The sequence below is a fragment of the Bufo bufo genome, chromosome 1 (genome assembly GCF_905171765.1).
Source record: "Bufo bufo chromosome 1, aBufBuf1.1, whole genome shotgun sequence".
Taxonomy (NCBI): domain Eukaryota; kingdom Metazoa; phylum Chordata; class Amphibia; order Anura; family Bufonidae; genus Bufo; species Bufo bufo.
The window spans coordinates 264610814-264627067 of NC_053389.1; the positions used below are offsets into that span (position 1 = coordinate 264610814).

The 16254-nt window shown below is 42.0% G+C and overlaps 1 protein-coding gene across 4 annotated transcripts in view; it reads right to left on the minus strand.

Annotated features, from left to right (window-relative positions):
- CALD1 (caldesmon 1) overlaps positions 1–13138 on the minus strand; it is a 187009-nt gene extending 173871 nt beyond the window's left edge. For 3 of the 4 annotated variants that reach the window (XM_040439195.1, XM_040439193.1, XM_040439190.1), the window contains exon 1: positions 12997–13136. The gene's annotated coding sequence lies outside the window, so the exon portion shown is untranslated. Of the gene's footprint in view, positions 1–12996 lie in introns of all 4 variants that reach the window. The other variant, XM_040439192.1, reaches the window with a different exon arrangement.
- Between the last annotated feature and the right edge of the window lie 3116 nt (positions 13139–16254).

Below are 16254 nucleotides of genomic sequence, written 5' to 3' on the forward strand. Positions count from 1 at the left end.
TGCATTTAGAGTGGGGCTATCTGGAGCACTAATGAGGGTGCACCTAAAGCAGAGGCATTAGGGTCACCTGAGGCAGGGTAATAGTGGGGATCCTGGAGCAGCTGCAGGGGTATTAGGGGGCAATTGGAGAAGATTCAATATTAGGGGTGCTTTTAGAGTGGGGGCATCTGGAGCTGGGGCACTTATGGGGGTGCACCTAAAGCAGAGGCATTGGGGGGGACCTAGGGCAGAGTTCCCCCAATGCCACTCTGAACTCTGCAGAGAGCAGCACACATTCATAGATCTGTCTCTGCTATAAACATTTCCCCCTTACAGTCTGCTACAGCTCACTACTGTCACACACCTGAGAAATCAGCCCAGCACCCGCAGAGGAGTCCTTCTCTCCAGCAGCCACAGTTTTCTGACAGCAGGGAGGGCAGGAGGACGTAGACACCTTCTCTCCTCCTTCACAGCCAGCAGCCCCAGAAGTCTACAAGATACTGCGGGGCCTCCTGTACAATGTACACCAGTAGGAGGCTGCATCACATCGCAATACTGCCACCTAGTGGTTACAATAATTATCTCTCCTGAGAAAGGAGAAATAATTACTCCTCCATTTTATCTCGGGCACAGGAAACTGGGGGCCCACCGAGGAATCCCCCGCCTCCCCGGTGGGCCAGTCCGAGCCTGGGCTGGAGGGTCGCTCTAAGTAAGACAACTTCAATAAATTATATTGAGCTTATTTTAGATAAAGATGTATAAATATATTGTAAATCAGGTTCTCTGAGAGACCCAATACAGAAGACTATTGTTTCCTGTCTGGCAAAGTTACAGCTTCATATCTGTCATAATTATTGTTTGTCTGGAAGCTTTCTTAAGACTTCAAATGGTATACTACATAAAGTACTCTCTGGGGATGATAATTAATTGATTTTCCATTTTAGAAAGATGAAGCAAGACATGGAAAATGCTGCTGAGGAGGACAATTCCAATATACAGAGGAGGACAGAAGGTAGCGCATCACCATGAAGAGAACGGAATCCAAAGTCATCTGCTGATTGATAATGACAAAGTGTAAACTACAGTATTTTCTATGAAGTTCCAAAAAATAACACAGAACCTGTGTATCACTTGAAATTGTGTCTGATTTTTATTTTTACTGATTTGGTAAACTATATTATTAGGAAGGAGACATTGTCATTTATCCCGTCTTAAAAGGCAGAGGAGACAGTTGTTACCTCCTTCATTCCCATTATTACCCCCACCATTCCTGTTTTGCAAATGCCAATTGAATTCCAACAGATTACTTGTTACTACTTTGCACATACTTAAAATGTGACAACCAAGTATGTCTAATAGATTACATAAAATTTCCTACTGAAGTTTCTTACAACATATGGAACTAATCTGAAAAGATTAAAGATTGTTTGCGCTAAACGTAAAATATAATACAAAAATATTCTAAACTACTAGTGGTTTACTGAAGCCAAATATGCTCTGGCCCTTACAAGGAGCGTTATTTGATACAACGGGGTGGAATGACTGAGTTAGCTAGGACTTTGTACTGGTAAGCTGCTGCTATCTTTCAAACTCAATAGGCCATAATTTATTTCCGTGACACTGTAAAGGACCTCTTCCCTATTAGGCAAACACATGCAGATTTTCCTCATATGGCAAGCAATATTGCAAATGGTTTTCCAAAGATTTAATCTCCTTAGACATATCGCCAAATCAAAAACATATGACATTTGGACTATGTTAAAAAAAAAGAAATTCAGCTTTTAGCTCTAAAAACCTTTAGAAACGCTATGGGGGCAGAGATATCACTACACGCTCAACTGATATACAGCGTATGTCAATATGACTTCACAGTTTGAACATTAGTCTCTACTGAAGATGGTGCCCCCTATGGCATGATCACCCAAGGCTAGTGCCATATTTCCAGGCTTGGAACTGAAACCTCCAATTTTTGTTTTGGTACAGTGTTCTAAGGCCCACCAAGGATATTAAGCCCTAAAACACACAGGACTACCAGAGATATTAACCCCTAAAAACAAAGGGATATTAACATCTTATCAGGTCATTTTAAGTTATATTTTGTCAGTGTATGGTACTGTTAATTTGACACTGTATGCCATGTTAGTTTAAATAAGAACTACCGTAGATAGTGCTCATATTTTAGTGTTGTATTTTGGTATTATTTAAACACTGTATGGTGGCATTGTAATTTAGACATTGTATGGAACTGTTAATTAGGAGCGGTATAGCATTGTTATTTAGGTGACCATAGGACACTTTTCTTTGGCCAGCATACAGCACTGTTAATTAGCCTTCATACTGCTGGTAATTAGTTGCTCTATGATATGACTATTTGTTACCTTTATGGAATTAGTATTTGGCCAATACAGTTTACAAAATATAGTAGAGGGGGTATTAGCAGAAGATCCCACACAGGTCATCATCCAGCCTAAGGTCATTACCACCACTATTACTTGTTGCAACTGAACATGTCCACATACCAAGTTAGGTGGAAAACACATAGTATGGCAGCTCTGAGCCTCTGTCTCAGGTAAGTCAATTTTGTAAAACAGCTAGATGCAGAAGGAGGTCGTCCCCACCAGGCACAGTAAACCCTGCCCCTTAGCAAGAGATCCATCCTATCAGTAGAAACAACAGTGAACATGTGCAAATCGGTTTGAGAAGCAGTCAGTTCTAGATCTGATCCGAAAAGATTAAAGATTGTTTGAGCTGAATGTTCCTTGAAAAAGTTTCTTAGGGATCAGCAGTTCGTTGATCCGAAGCGAACAAACGGGGCATTGAACCAATGATGAATAAACTGAAGACACACTTTGAAAATAAAATATTAGGAGTAACCTATTCCTATTAAAATATTTTGCATAAAAAAAATTCTGGGCTGTACTTGGTTTCCTAAGTTCAGTGCAGAGGAACTAGAGCACCTCCTAGATCCTGTGCCCAGAGAACGTGTTTCCTGCTCTCACGAAGATTACTCAAACTGCTGATTTAATCAAGGGAGTTCCCCGTATGAAACGTGAGTTCATATTGTAAACAGGAGCTAATGTACCGGCAGTGAAAGCGCAATTGTCTTACTGAACAGCGAATGCAAAACACTCACATTTAAAGGACTTCTCCACCTAGAATACAGTCTGCTTCGTATCACAGTGACATATTTAGGACTTGTCACAGACATTAGCACCAAGCTGTCCCCAATGGGGCTCACAATTTATTTTATGCACTTATATAGCGCTACTATATTCCGTGGCGCTTTACAGACATTAGCATCCAACTGTCCCCAATGGGGCTCGCAATCTAAGGTCCCTATTAGTATGTCTTTGGAGTGTGGGAGGAAACCTGAGTACCTGTAGGAAACCCACGCAAACACAGGGAGAACATATAAACTCCAGGCATATTTTTATGTTTTTATTTATTTGAGTGTATTGCTAAGAAATCTGCTTAAACATAAACCTGAATAGCACGACAGTGAAGGATCTGAGCAAAAGACTGGGATGACTAGTTTGTGGCTTGGCTCGGAATGTGGACACCAGGATGAATAATATCTCCACTATTTAATGAATGGAGAGTGTGACTTTGTCCTTATATGGAAGAGATTTCTAGTAACTAAGTAGCAAATAAACACTGGAATTTGTTAGAGCTTTTTCCTTCACACTTAAAAAATAGTTGTGATTACTTGGCTTTTATGTTAATCGATGGGCACACACACTATTTTTCTCCTGTGCTACATTCATCGGCTGTTAAAAAAAAATAAAAAATAGTTAAACTGTGGTTTTTTTTGCAGTTGTTTTTTTTATGGAAGACTTTTTGAAAAACAGCCATTAAAAATGGCCCCGTTAAAGCAGCTTGGCACTTTCTGGCTACTTTGACCAATGTGTAAGATGAGTTTAACACTTACTAATATAGCCTTTGTTGATTTACTGTGTCGTTTGATATATTTTATAAATCATGTCCCCTTGTTGGGGAAATCTTCTGTGCTGTCCACACAGATGTCCTGACGACCATTAGATGGCCTTCTCCACTCAAATTCACCAAATCTGCTATCTGTACTTGCAATGTTGAGAGCTTAGTGTAGGTGTAGTTGCAGTGTCCCACTTAGTGATCTGCGTCGGCACTTTAAACTGTGTTATTTGACATTGTAATGTAATGTCTGCACCCTGTATATCCCAATAACAGGCTTGTAGGGTGTTATTCCAACCCTTCACCCCTAGGTGGTGCTGTCATCACTTAGCTAGAACAGGAAATAGGAAGAAGTTAGTCAGTTGGAGTGTATGGGCTCATGCACACGACAGTATTTTGCGTTCAGTATACTGGACGTTTTTTGAGTTCAGTATGCGGTACATATACTGAACCATTCATTTCAATGGTTTAGCAAAAAATACTGAAGTGTCTCCGTGTGCATTCCGTTTCAGTATTTCCATATTTCCGTACCGTGAAAAGATAGAACATGTCCTAATCTTGTCTACAAATCACGGTGCTTGGCTCCATTCAAGTCGATGGGTCCGCAAAAAAAACAGAACACATACGGAAATGCATCCCTATGTCTTCCATATCCGTTTCGTTTTTGCTGAACCATCTATTGAAAATGTTATGCCCAGCCCAATTTTTTCTATGTAATTACTGTATACTGTATATGGCATACGGAAAAACGGAAAGGAAACGGAAACACAACGGAAACAAAAAAAGGAACAACAGATCCATAAAAAACGGACCGCAAAACACTGAAAAAGCCATACTGTCGTGTGCATGAGCCCTATGTCTAAGAGGAGTCAGGAGAGGAGCAGTACAGCCCTACTCCATCATGTAGCTGCCATGTTAGCCCCTTGGCTCTGGCCAGGTCAAAGGAGCACGAAGCCTACGTTTGAATATAGGGAAAGTCTAGTGAAGGTAAGAGCTACCTTAGCCTGTGGACTTCACAAGCACCAGTGACCGGGAGAAGCCTAAAAACGCCTGGACACAACCGGAAGATTATTACGCAGAATTATTATTTTCACTAAATGCCTTCTGGGACATAGTGAACATCCTGCATCAAATAATGTAGCAGAGAGTTTACCTGCCACGAGGGAGAACATTCTTATTGGATTGCTCAAGAAAAAGTAAGGAAAGCATCATATTCAGTACCTGGATGCTAGAACATAGACAGATATAGAGAGAAGGAAACTCCTTAAAGTACAATTGCTAAGCTTGTTATAGGATTACAGTGGATATCATTGGGCTTATGAACTTTGCCATCTAAATGAACTGTATTGACTACCTGGAGACAAGTGATTCAAGTAAAGGTTCAACAGTTTTACACAGTTGTTTGTACACAAGTTGTTTGTACAACTGACTCCTCATCTTTTGCATCACCAATCTTTGCACCTAACGGTGCTGGTGTCATGAACAACACAGGGGCCCAGCCACCAAAGCACCTTAAATACCCATTACCATCAAGGGCACCTCAACTACCATCTGGCTGGTTTTCCCTGCAATAGAGAGTGCCCTGGAGGATTTAGTGCGGTCTTCCCCTTCATTGCACGCCGACCAAGGGAGGCTCTGCTAACCGTGAGTACCAACTACTACTACCCCCATCGGCCCACTGCGCCTCACATGTTTCCCCTGCGGTCCGGTTCGCTGCATAGTGTATTTTAATGGAGGAGACTGAGTGATTTGCCTGGTCACATGACCCTCCATCAGCAGCCATCTTATGGACAGGACCTCTGTGTGGACAGCACAAAAGACTTGGCAAACAAGAGAGAATACCTTATGAAATACACAAAATATCAACAAAGGCTACTGTATATCAGTAAGTTCCATATAGTCACCTTCAAACACATTGAACAGTAGCCAGAAAGTGGCCAGCCCCTTTAACCTGTATGAGTACTGTTGGGCCATGAAAACGGACAAAGCAGGACATGTCCTAGTTTTTAATGGCCAGTTTTCACAGTCATGTAAATAAGGCCTTAGGCTATACTACGTTTTCTTATATACAATTAGAACATATTATATTTAAAGCTTAGTAAAAACACAGTGGCCAACATGGAAAAAGGTGACCCCATAGTACACCTATATGGTACAGAGTTTTTCCATCACAGACAAAATTGCCCAATGTTGTGCCCAGTCTATAAATCTCTAGAAAATTCTCTGTCTTTGTGTCTACTAACAATCAAAGAGCGGAGTCTTGCACAGGTCAATCCACCCTGGACTCGGGATTAACCACTGCTGGGCCCCTTCTCCTAAAGGGCCCTTAATCAGACATGTTTTTAAACTCTGATCCTATCTCCATTGTAGAAACTGCAAAGTAGTGCCAGATACCAATGACACCTGTTGGACCCCAATTGACTTATAATGTGGTTTGTTTGTCCAATCTTGTCGTGTTTTTTTGTTTTGTTTTTGCGAGCAGCACTATTTCCCAATTTTTTGTGAGGAAATCTTCAACAGATGGTCCAAACAAAGCCTAAAGCTGGCCATACACATTTTGGCTGACTGTCGTTTTAAAAACTAGTGCAAATGATCATTCGCTATAGTGGCCAATGGCAGAATGCCGAAAATGTATTTGACAACACTCAAAGTTTTTGCCCATTGTCAACCAAAACTGAGTGATTATAGCATGATCAGCTGAATTTGGCCAATCATTTGCCATTGTACTCAGTTTTTTAAAAATGGTTTTCTTGGCCAGCCAATGTAGTCTGGCATGTTGCTCCCACAAATGACTGATCATCCACTATGCAGCCAATGACTGTTCCAAGTGTACGGTCAGCTCAGCAATTGAAATTGATACATATTCCATGGTATCCAAGATGACTACAATAAAACCACATCTCGTTCAACCAAACTGTCTACTGGAATATCTGCCCTTGTTGCCTACAGCAACCAATCAGCATTTTCCTGTCAGGAGCTTAAGAGGGTGTGAAATCACCCCAAGGGTGGTTTCTTAGTTGATGCATCTTTATTTTACAGTAAATGCTATGTCTGAAAACCACCTATAGGTTTGCTTGGCCATTGGGACTCATTCATCAAAACTGCCCAAGGGTTTTCACATCTCGTTCTGCCTTATACATTGGGGCATACTGTATGCTACGGATATACAGACTATAGTATGGCCACTATTGTATCCAGCACATACAGTATAGCATCATTTATGCTGCACAGTTTGAATATATTAGCTCTATGGAGGGTTTGTTTTATAGTTTTCCTTTTATAAATCAGACCTATTAGGTTAATATTCCACTTTAGTCACATTTACTTCCAGCAAACCTGCCTTCTAACAATAATTAAGTGGCAATTAACCCCTGAAATAAGAAACTATAATAATAAAGGGAAGATAATCCTTCTCATCAGCTTTCTAATATCTTACTTCATCATGAGCCGTCAGCATTCCACAATGTTCCTCAAGCATCTGGAATACCCTAAGGCAACTGACATTCCTCAAATATCTTAGGAATGGACCTGACTGGCTCCAAAGCCCCTAAATCGTCTACCCATTAACCAGGGAGTCTTCCACCTTTAACCTAAACAGTTCAAAACCTTCTGTAGCAAGTGTATATCAAGAGGTTGTCTGAGATGTAGACAATTGTATGCCCTATGTTCCGAGTACAATGCTGTGAAAACACCTGGAGCATAAACTGCCAGAAGGGTATCTTTTTATCATCCATCTGGCTGGAATACATTGAATTCCCTTTTTTTATCATTGTATAGAAAAGTTTTTCAATGCAGAGGCATCACACACAAAAAAATAAAATAAAAAATAATTATATATATATATATATATATATATATATATATATATATATATATATATATATATATATAGAGTACAGACCAAAAGTTTGGACACACCTTCTCATTCAAAGAGTTTTCTTTATTTTAATGACTATGAAGGCATCAAAACTATGAATTAACACATGTGGAATTATATACATAACAAACAAGTGTGAAACAACAGAAAATATGTTATATTCTAGGTTCTTCAAAGTAGCCACCTTTTGCTTTGATTACTGCTTTGCACACTCTTGCCATTCTCTTGATGAGCTTCAAGAGGTAGACTTTGGTCTGTACTCTATATACCAGCCAACATATGCCACAGTATTCCTATTAGAGGGACATCCATCTGAACCTTCCACCAATGATAGACTTTGTGAAAGCCTCCTGACCTCATGCTAGCTAGGTGTTTAATAGGCCTTGATGACATTACCTCCATGGTAACATAATCCATACTTGATGAACTTCCCCTAAACTTCTAGGAGGCTCCGTTAAATATTAGAAAACTTCCACAGTTCCAGAAGAGTTGGGAAATCTTCCATACACTTTTACTATATGTGGCACGGAAATTCTGCATTATTAGTTGCAGCCCCAATGTCCAAAGTAACTGGAGGGAGCATTGGGTGCCACTCAAAAGGGAGCAGGGCCTGAAAAAGGGGGCATGGCACTTGGGAAATCTTCCATGCACTGTAACTGTATGGGGCACTGTGATTCTGGATCACTCAATAGAGAGCGAGGCCTGAAAAAAAGGGGCGTGGCATTGGAAGAAAAAAAAAAAAAAAAAACTTAGGGCTGCAATCTCACACTTCCCAGACGCCAACCTTCAGAAGTATGACTTTGTCCAATTGCTGCAGGTCACTGTGATCGAGTGGCACAAGAGTTCTAATGAATGCTCAAGGAAAAATTCTTGGTTCTAGCAAACTTGGCATGTCACAGTGGCACACAAAATCACAACACTGGTTATAATGTATGCCCTGCTCATTTATTTCTAAAACATGATCACACCCTGCAGTATTTGATTTACAATTATTAGTGTACGTCTGCATTCATTACACCCCAAAATGAATACAGACCTGGACCAAACCCCTAACCAAATATAAAACCCAATCCCGATCCCTTAAACTAATACACACACCATAGCAAGCCAATTAAAGTAGACTTTTGACCATACCCTTTAAATTAAAACAGGCTATAGACCAGGCTCCCTAAACACAGTCCCCAAACTGGATCCTTTAAACGAATACGTTCTTGATACCACACCCCTAAGCAATTATAGGCCCAAAACCAGACCCCATAAACTAATACAGACCCCAGACCATGTATTAAACCATTTATAAAATCTGCAACATAGGCCCATAAGTTACTCTCACCAGTGATTTCCTCCCCCCCCCCTAAATTTAACCCAGCCTTTTGTCTTTATCTGGGCAAACACTGTATATTTCCATTGATGAGTTACACATCTATAAAAGATGGCAGCCATATTGGTCGTTTATGGTTATCCGTGATATTTCTTTCAGGGAAAGCTGGGAGGTGACAACCAATATGGCCTGCGTTGAAATTTCCGTTGTGCTTGCCAGAAGAGGAAAACTCTAGAGGGAAATAAAAATTTCAAGGGATATGTTTTTATGATTGATGGATACATGCTGTACTTTAGCTGACTATTATTAGTCTTAAATATCCACTCCATTATTTTAGGGCAAACATGGCTGGTCTCAGACATAGCTCAGTGCCAGGCTCCAGTACAAAAAAATTACAGTATATTAAGTAACAAATTAATATTGCGTTTGGCATAAGTAGTAGAACAGGCAACAGCACTAGTCTGGAGGACAGGGGTACAGCTATAGGGGATGCAGAGGTACCTGTTGCATCCCTTCCCCAAACACATAAGTATCTCATGGTAGGTATGTGCTCCGTTACAGCTTTTGCATTGGGTTTAGCAACTTATACCAAGCATCGAGTTACCCCTCTCATCAGTGGCCTCTTTTGTATTGTGCCCAAAACCTTGCATTTGGTGTGTCTAGTGTCAACCTCAGGAAGAAAAATGTTCAGAAGTCTCCAAATAGTACCATTGGAACCATAGTCAGCCTCATGGCTGGAGTGTGAGTTGAGGTTTCTGAGGGAGAACCTGTAACAGGGCCCTACAACCCTCACAGCATCTATAATACAGCAGTTTCAGGGTACATTTGGAGGGGATACCACACCAAATATCAACTCAGCCCTTTATTATGGTGCTGGCATTTGCTACCCAGGTCATAAGGGTTGCTGTTCATTTCCATGACTCTTGGGTCAATACTCCACCCCTGATTTGCCAACAATACAGCCTCTATAGAGATGGGAGTCCTGCACAGGTTCTCACCACCCAATAGCAAAGGGGATTGGAACAACCACATCTGGTCTCCACACTCTCTAAGGGTCTCTAGGGTAGAAGCTGCTGTGGTACATGACCCTGGCAGTTCTCCTTTATGGCAGAGAGGGCCTGGGTATAACCACAGTGGTGTACACAGAGAAGTAAGGGCCCCATATCAAGGATCAAACCAGGCCTTTAGTATAATAACCTTACGCATGTGATTTTCATAATGGCCTCCTTCTCTCCTGACTCTTGTTCGTGTTTATCGCTCATTGTCAGGGGTTATAGCCACCTTCTGCGATTCTGCATCGGTGGCCGCGCTTATTCAGTGTCTTTCATTCCTTGGTCTGGACTGTGGTGGCCAGGACCACAGAAGCAAGCATATTCAAGAATGCGTGGCATCTCCCCTCCCGGCCACTTCTCTGCTGCTCCATAGAAATCAACTGAACAAGGTTCTGGGCATCCTGGAGAAACCACTCGTACCATGTCTGGTTGTGAAGACCCTGTAGAAGTCCTGCACTGGCAACACTGATAATACAAACAGCTAGTAGCTGCATCGGAAGCATGCTCGTGCAGACAAATGGCGTGATGACATCAACTTAGCGTCGCTTAATTGTACTATCAAATTTGTTGGTAACCACCCCCAGGGGACTCAGGAAGCAGGGTACTGCGGTGGAGGAAGGTTAGTGAACAGCACAGATGGGACAACCTCGTTAAGTTAAAAAAAATAAAAAATTGTGGTTGCTATGGGCAACAACACCAAGTTTTTGTCTATTTTGTTAAAGTAGGGTGTATTATTAAATGTATAAATATTGTTGTGGGGCTGCTGGACACAAAAATATTAAAGGGAAATGGATGCACACTTCAATTACAGCATATTCATGGTCCCATGTGATTTTTCTTGGCCATCTAGCATGGGAGGAACACCCACTGCGTGGGTGCTAAGACACCCCATAGCATAGTGCCAGTATATACTCTCCAGTGCTCTTGAGCATAAAGATTTAGTCCCAAAACAGTGACCCCCACACAGCAGGAAAGGGGTGTGGTTCTTCACATATGTCTCATCCGAAAACACGGGATGAATCCATAGGGATTTCTCTTGGCATCCTGTGGATACAGCCCATGCATGTAAACAGACATCCCTCCCCCAATCCCCTTCCCCTCCTTTTCGGCTGTAGAATCCCTAAAATCTATCTGTAAGTTAGAGTTCTTTCATATATTGTTGGAGACGTCCTTTAAGAAATTCCTATTCTTTTACTTGAACACAGCAAAACCAATCAATACATACGCTTGTTATTCATCTATAAGTATAAGGACAGTTGCCCTTTAAGGCTCAATACAGTATATTATTATTAGTATAATAGTAACTAAGGCATATGTAAAAATATACAGTACTGGAGTCCAGACAAAGGTTATCAGATAATCAATGTTTTCTAAGCAGGATTGTGTTTCTGTAGGAATTCCTGCCCACAAACACTATCTCCCTCAACCATCAAGTCTGCTGCTGGGCCAGAACTGTCTCAGCATGTCTCTCGTTTCCTTTATTCCTGGAATAACTGCATGACATAAGGATGGTGATGTTCCTATAGTAGGACCCACCCAGTTCAATGGCTTTTATGCAAACTTCATCTACAGATGTAGCAGAGCTGAATTTGTCTTGGAATAAAATAACAGTAGGTTACTTGCAGTCCTATGTGAAACTATTGCAATTCTGTATCTTGGACTTCATGCACACAGCCGGATTTGGATGCACAAACCACGCATCTGCAAAATAAAGATGCCTTCCATGTGCATGCCAGATTTTTCTCATTCCCATCAATTTTAAAGGGCAATACGGACAAGAACAGGTCTTGTTCTACATATTGCCACATAGCTGTACAAAAACCGCATAAAAATGAATGGGTCAGTCTACTATCCGCAAAAAAGTGGGAAGCACACGCACGCAAAATATGGTCTTGTACATGAAGTTTAAGAATTTCGCTCTGCAGTGTCGCTGAACACACAGATTCAGATTGCAAAAATGCACAGTGCAGATGCTGTAGCCTTCATGTGATCAGATCTATTGTTCCCTGTTATCAGCTGCTTTGGGCTAGGAGAGGCTGAGGGTAGGAACATCCAATAGGATAAGTAACAGGAAGTCTAGAACGAGCCCTTCCCACCCCCCATATAACCAGTTCTGGGAACCTCCAGAAACATTCACATACATCAGCTGCTTCTCTTGCTCCAATTTTAGAAGCTGATCTATATGGCGTACTGTTCCTTTAAAAAAATGCTAGTGCTGCATTAAGTCCCATCATTTTAAAGCAGAGGTTGCCCAGTTTGGAACCCGCTATAATCATTTGTGGGTAACCAGTAACCACAAGGTATATGCTCGTTTTTTCCTGCAACGTAGCATTAAGTAGCCACCATTGAAATCAATGGGAAGCAATCAGTCCTCGGGAGCTGAAAGCCTTGTATGCTATAGCTACTGGCTGAGACAGATCAAAGGTGCGCCCCCCCCATCTTTTACCTGCACAGGACATTTAACAAAGGGGACACGCCCCCCCCCCCCAAATCTATAGGAAGAGTAAATCAATTAAGAATATCAAATGAAGTATTATAATACTAAATACATCAAATAAGATATTATTACGGGTGCAAACAATCCGTTCATCCCTATGAAATACAGAGGCAGCAATCTTTAACTTGACAACACAGTGAACTGACACTTAAACACCATGGACGGTAAAGATAAAGTTTGCAGCAATTGCATATTTACTGTGTGAAGTTAACCATTGTACATCTGTAACATCAATCTATACAAATGCAAAAAGACAATAAAGAAGTCTATAATATATATCATGCAGGGAAATTTCCAACTGCTCCAGGTCTGCAGTAGAAACAATGTACGGTTCCCTTACCTTTCTGATGAAAAGTTTGCAGCTGGAAGGAAGTCACTGGCTGCTTTGCAAAGAGGCTCAGCTTAAAACACAGCTCTACTGAATTAAACTTGCAGACTTTCTCTAAGCCCCTCCCCCTCAGGAAAAAAAAAGAAAAGAAAAAAAGTCAACGCTAGATGAATCCTTATTCCTTATGTTTACCATTGGCAGCCAGTAAAAGCCATTGTCCTCCTCAGCATATTCTAATAGCCGGCCAATGGGGTCTCTCCCAGCGAAGAAAAGGTGGGCTTAGCCCTGGCTAGAAAAATGCTTGTCATTCCCCAAGCATGCTCAGAGACAGGGCTCATCAGAAAAACCCAAATTCATGCAGTCTGCCAATTTCAGTAACATATCCTTTTTTGGTTATGCTTTCAGGGCCTCTGTAAGAAAATCCTCTGACAGAGAAGATCATAAGAAACCGTAATCTTACAAAGAAAAAGAAAAATAGGATGTCTTGTGGAATGCAGCTGCATAAAAATAATCAGCTGCAACAAAGAGAACTGCGGTGTAGCAGAGCGGAGTTTGTCATCCGTCGAAACTCTTCTGTTGTTTTGGACGTTTTTTTTTACACTGAGTTATCACGAAAGCAGAGATAACCTCGAAGAGTTAAATGACAAATTCAGCTCTGCTACATGATGGAAAAAGGAGAAAGGGGGGGGGGGTTAATTTGTTTTAAATCAAAACCACATGTTCGCTGGGAAAGCGGCTTGAATGAATCTGGAACAATTGAATGAGAGGCTTTGAAAGACTTGTCTGCCTTCAAGGGTTGCCTGAAAAAAGGCAGCATTGTAATGTCATAGCGTTGGCCACTGGCCCGATAGGTGTGTGTTTTAGGAACTGCTGTCCTACTTACTGTAGGTTCCCAGAAATGTATGTACAAGACCTAACATATAACATGTATATACAAATCAGATGTTAAGGACTTACATGACATGAGTTTATGCGATCTGGGGAGGTCGGGATAAAGCCTAATCCTCTTACTGAAGGACTGGGTAATGTAGGGAGAGGTCTTCACCATTGTTATGTCATACCCATTAATAGGGCGGTGCTTAAAGGGGATGTCTGGTTTAGGAATCCTGTTTGCAGGGAGTTTGGGAATCCTATTTATGTTAGGCTACTTTCACACTCGCGTTTTGGCTGTTTGTGAGATCCGTCATAGGATCTCACAAGCGGTCCAAAACGGATCAGTTTTGCCCTAATGCATTCTGAATAGAAAAGGATCCGCTCAGAATACATCAGTTCAGCCTCCATTCCGCTTTGGAGACGGACACTAAAACGCTGGTTGCAGCGTTTTGGTGTCCGTCTGATGAAACTGAGTCAAACGGATCCGTTCTGACACACAATGTAAGTCAATGGGGACGGATCCGTTTTCTATGACACAATAGAAAACGGATCCGTCCTAGACTGACTTTCAATGGTGTTCAAGACGGATCCGTTTTGGCTATGTTAAAGATAATACAAACTGATCCGTTCTGAACGGGTACAGACAGTTGTATTATCTGAACAGATCCGTCCATGATGGATCCGCACCAAACTCGAGTGTGAAAGTAGCCTTATTAGTCTAGGAAGGAATAAAATAAAACCCTTAAAGCAGTTTTCTGCTATTACTATAGTGTTTAACAGATAGGCTCATGTAGTTGCTTAAGGGTCCATTCACACGCCCGTATTTGTTTTGCGGATCCGCAAAACACGGACACTAGCATTTTGCGGACCACACATCGCCGACACTCTCATAGAAAATGCCTCTTCTTGTCCGCAATTGCGGACAAGAATAGGTCATGTTCTATTTTTTGGCGGAACAGAAGTTCGGATCCGCAAATGCGGATGCAGACAGCACATTCTGGCCCCATTGAAAATGAATGGGTTCGCACCTGTTCCGCAAAATTGAGGAACGGATGCGGACCCATTTTGCGGACGTGTGAATGGACCCTAACTTATGTTCATCTTCCCCATGTCCTTTTTTTTCCATTTGAACTCTCCTGACCTGTTTTAACCATTTAAGGGCTGTTTCACACGAGCAGATGCCGTGCGTGACATCCGCTCCGTGAACGACAGCCAAGTCCCGATGCAGACTGCAGAAGCACGGAGCATTAACATGACTGATAACGCTCCGTTCCTCTCTGTGATCTCTTTACTACGAAATCACAGTGAGATAAAGTTGTCAATGTGATTTCATAGTAAAGAGGTCACAGAGAGGAACGGAGCATTATCAGTCATGTTAATGCTCCGTGCCTCTGCAGTCTGCATCGGGTCTTGGCTGTCATTCACGGAGCGGATGTCACGCACGGCATCTGCTCGTGTGAAACAGCCCTAACAAATCTGAGTATTTTTTTACAGCCCTAACAAATCTGAGTATTTTTTTCCATTCTGTATGTAGCACTTCTTGTTGCTGTATCCAACCAAACCCATGATGCACTTCTCCTTTGGCCTCATGCACACGACCGTTGTGTGTTTTGCGGTCCGCAAATTGAGGATTCGCAAAATGCAGATGGCGTCCATGTGCGTTTCGCCATTTGCGGAATGGCACGGACAGCCATTGATATAACTGCCTATTCTTGTCCGCAAAACGGTTATATTTTTTTGGCGGACCACGGAACGAAGCGGAGTGCTGTCCGCATCTTTTGCAGCCCCATTGAAGTGAATGGGTCCGCATCCAAGCCGCAAAAGCTGCGGCTCGCATGCGGACCAAAACAATGGTCGTGTGCATGAGGTCTTTCTCTGCCAAATCTCCAGCACTGCCCCTAACAATGTCCAGCTAGTTTATATCTCCTCCTACCAGCTAGTTAGATAGACTCTCCCCTATCACTGCCCCTAAGGGTCCATTCACACATCCATAACGTGTTTTGCAGATGCGCAAAACACGGACACGGCAATGTGCGTTTTCCGCATTTCGCGGACCACACATCGCCGGCACTAATAGAATATGCCTATTCTTGTCCACAATAGTGCAGGTCCGCAGTTCTGTATCCGGGCAGCACATCGTGCTGCCCCATAGAAATGAATGAGTTGGCAATTCCGTTTGAATGGGGCCTAACAACAGCAAGCTAGTTTATAGCTCCTCCCACCAGCTAGTTACATAGCCACTCCCCTATCACTACCCCTAACACCCAGCTAGTTTATAGCTCCTCCCACCAGCTAGTTACATAGACACTCCTCCTCTATCACTTCACTTAACAATGCCAAGCTAGTCTATAGCTTCTTTCACCCAGCTAGTTACGTGGACACTCCCCTATCACTGCC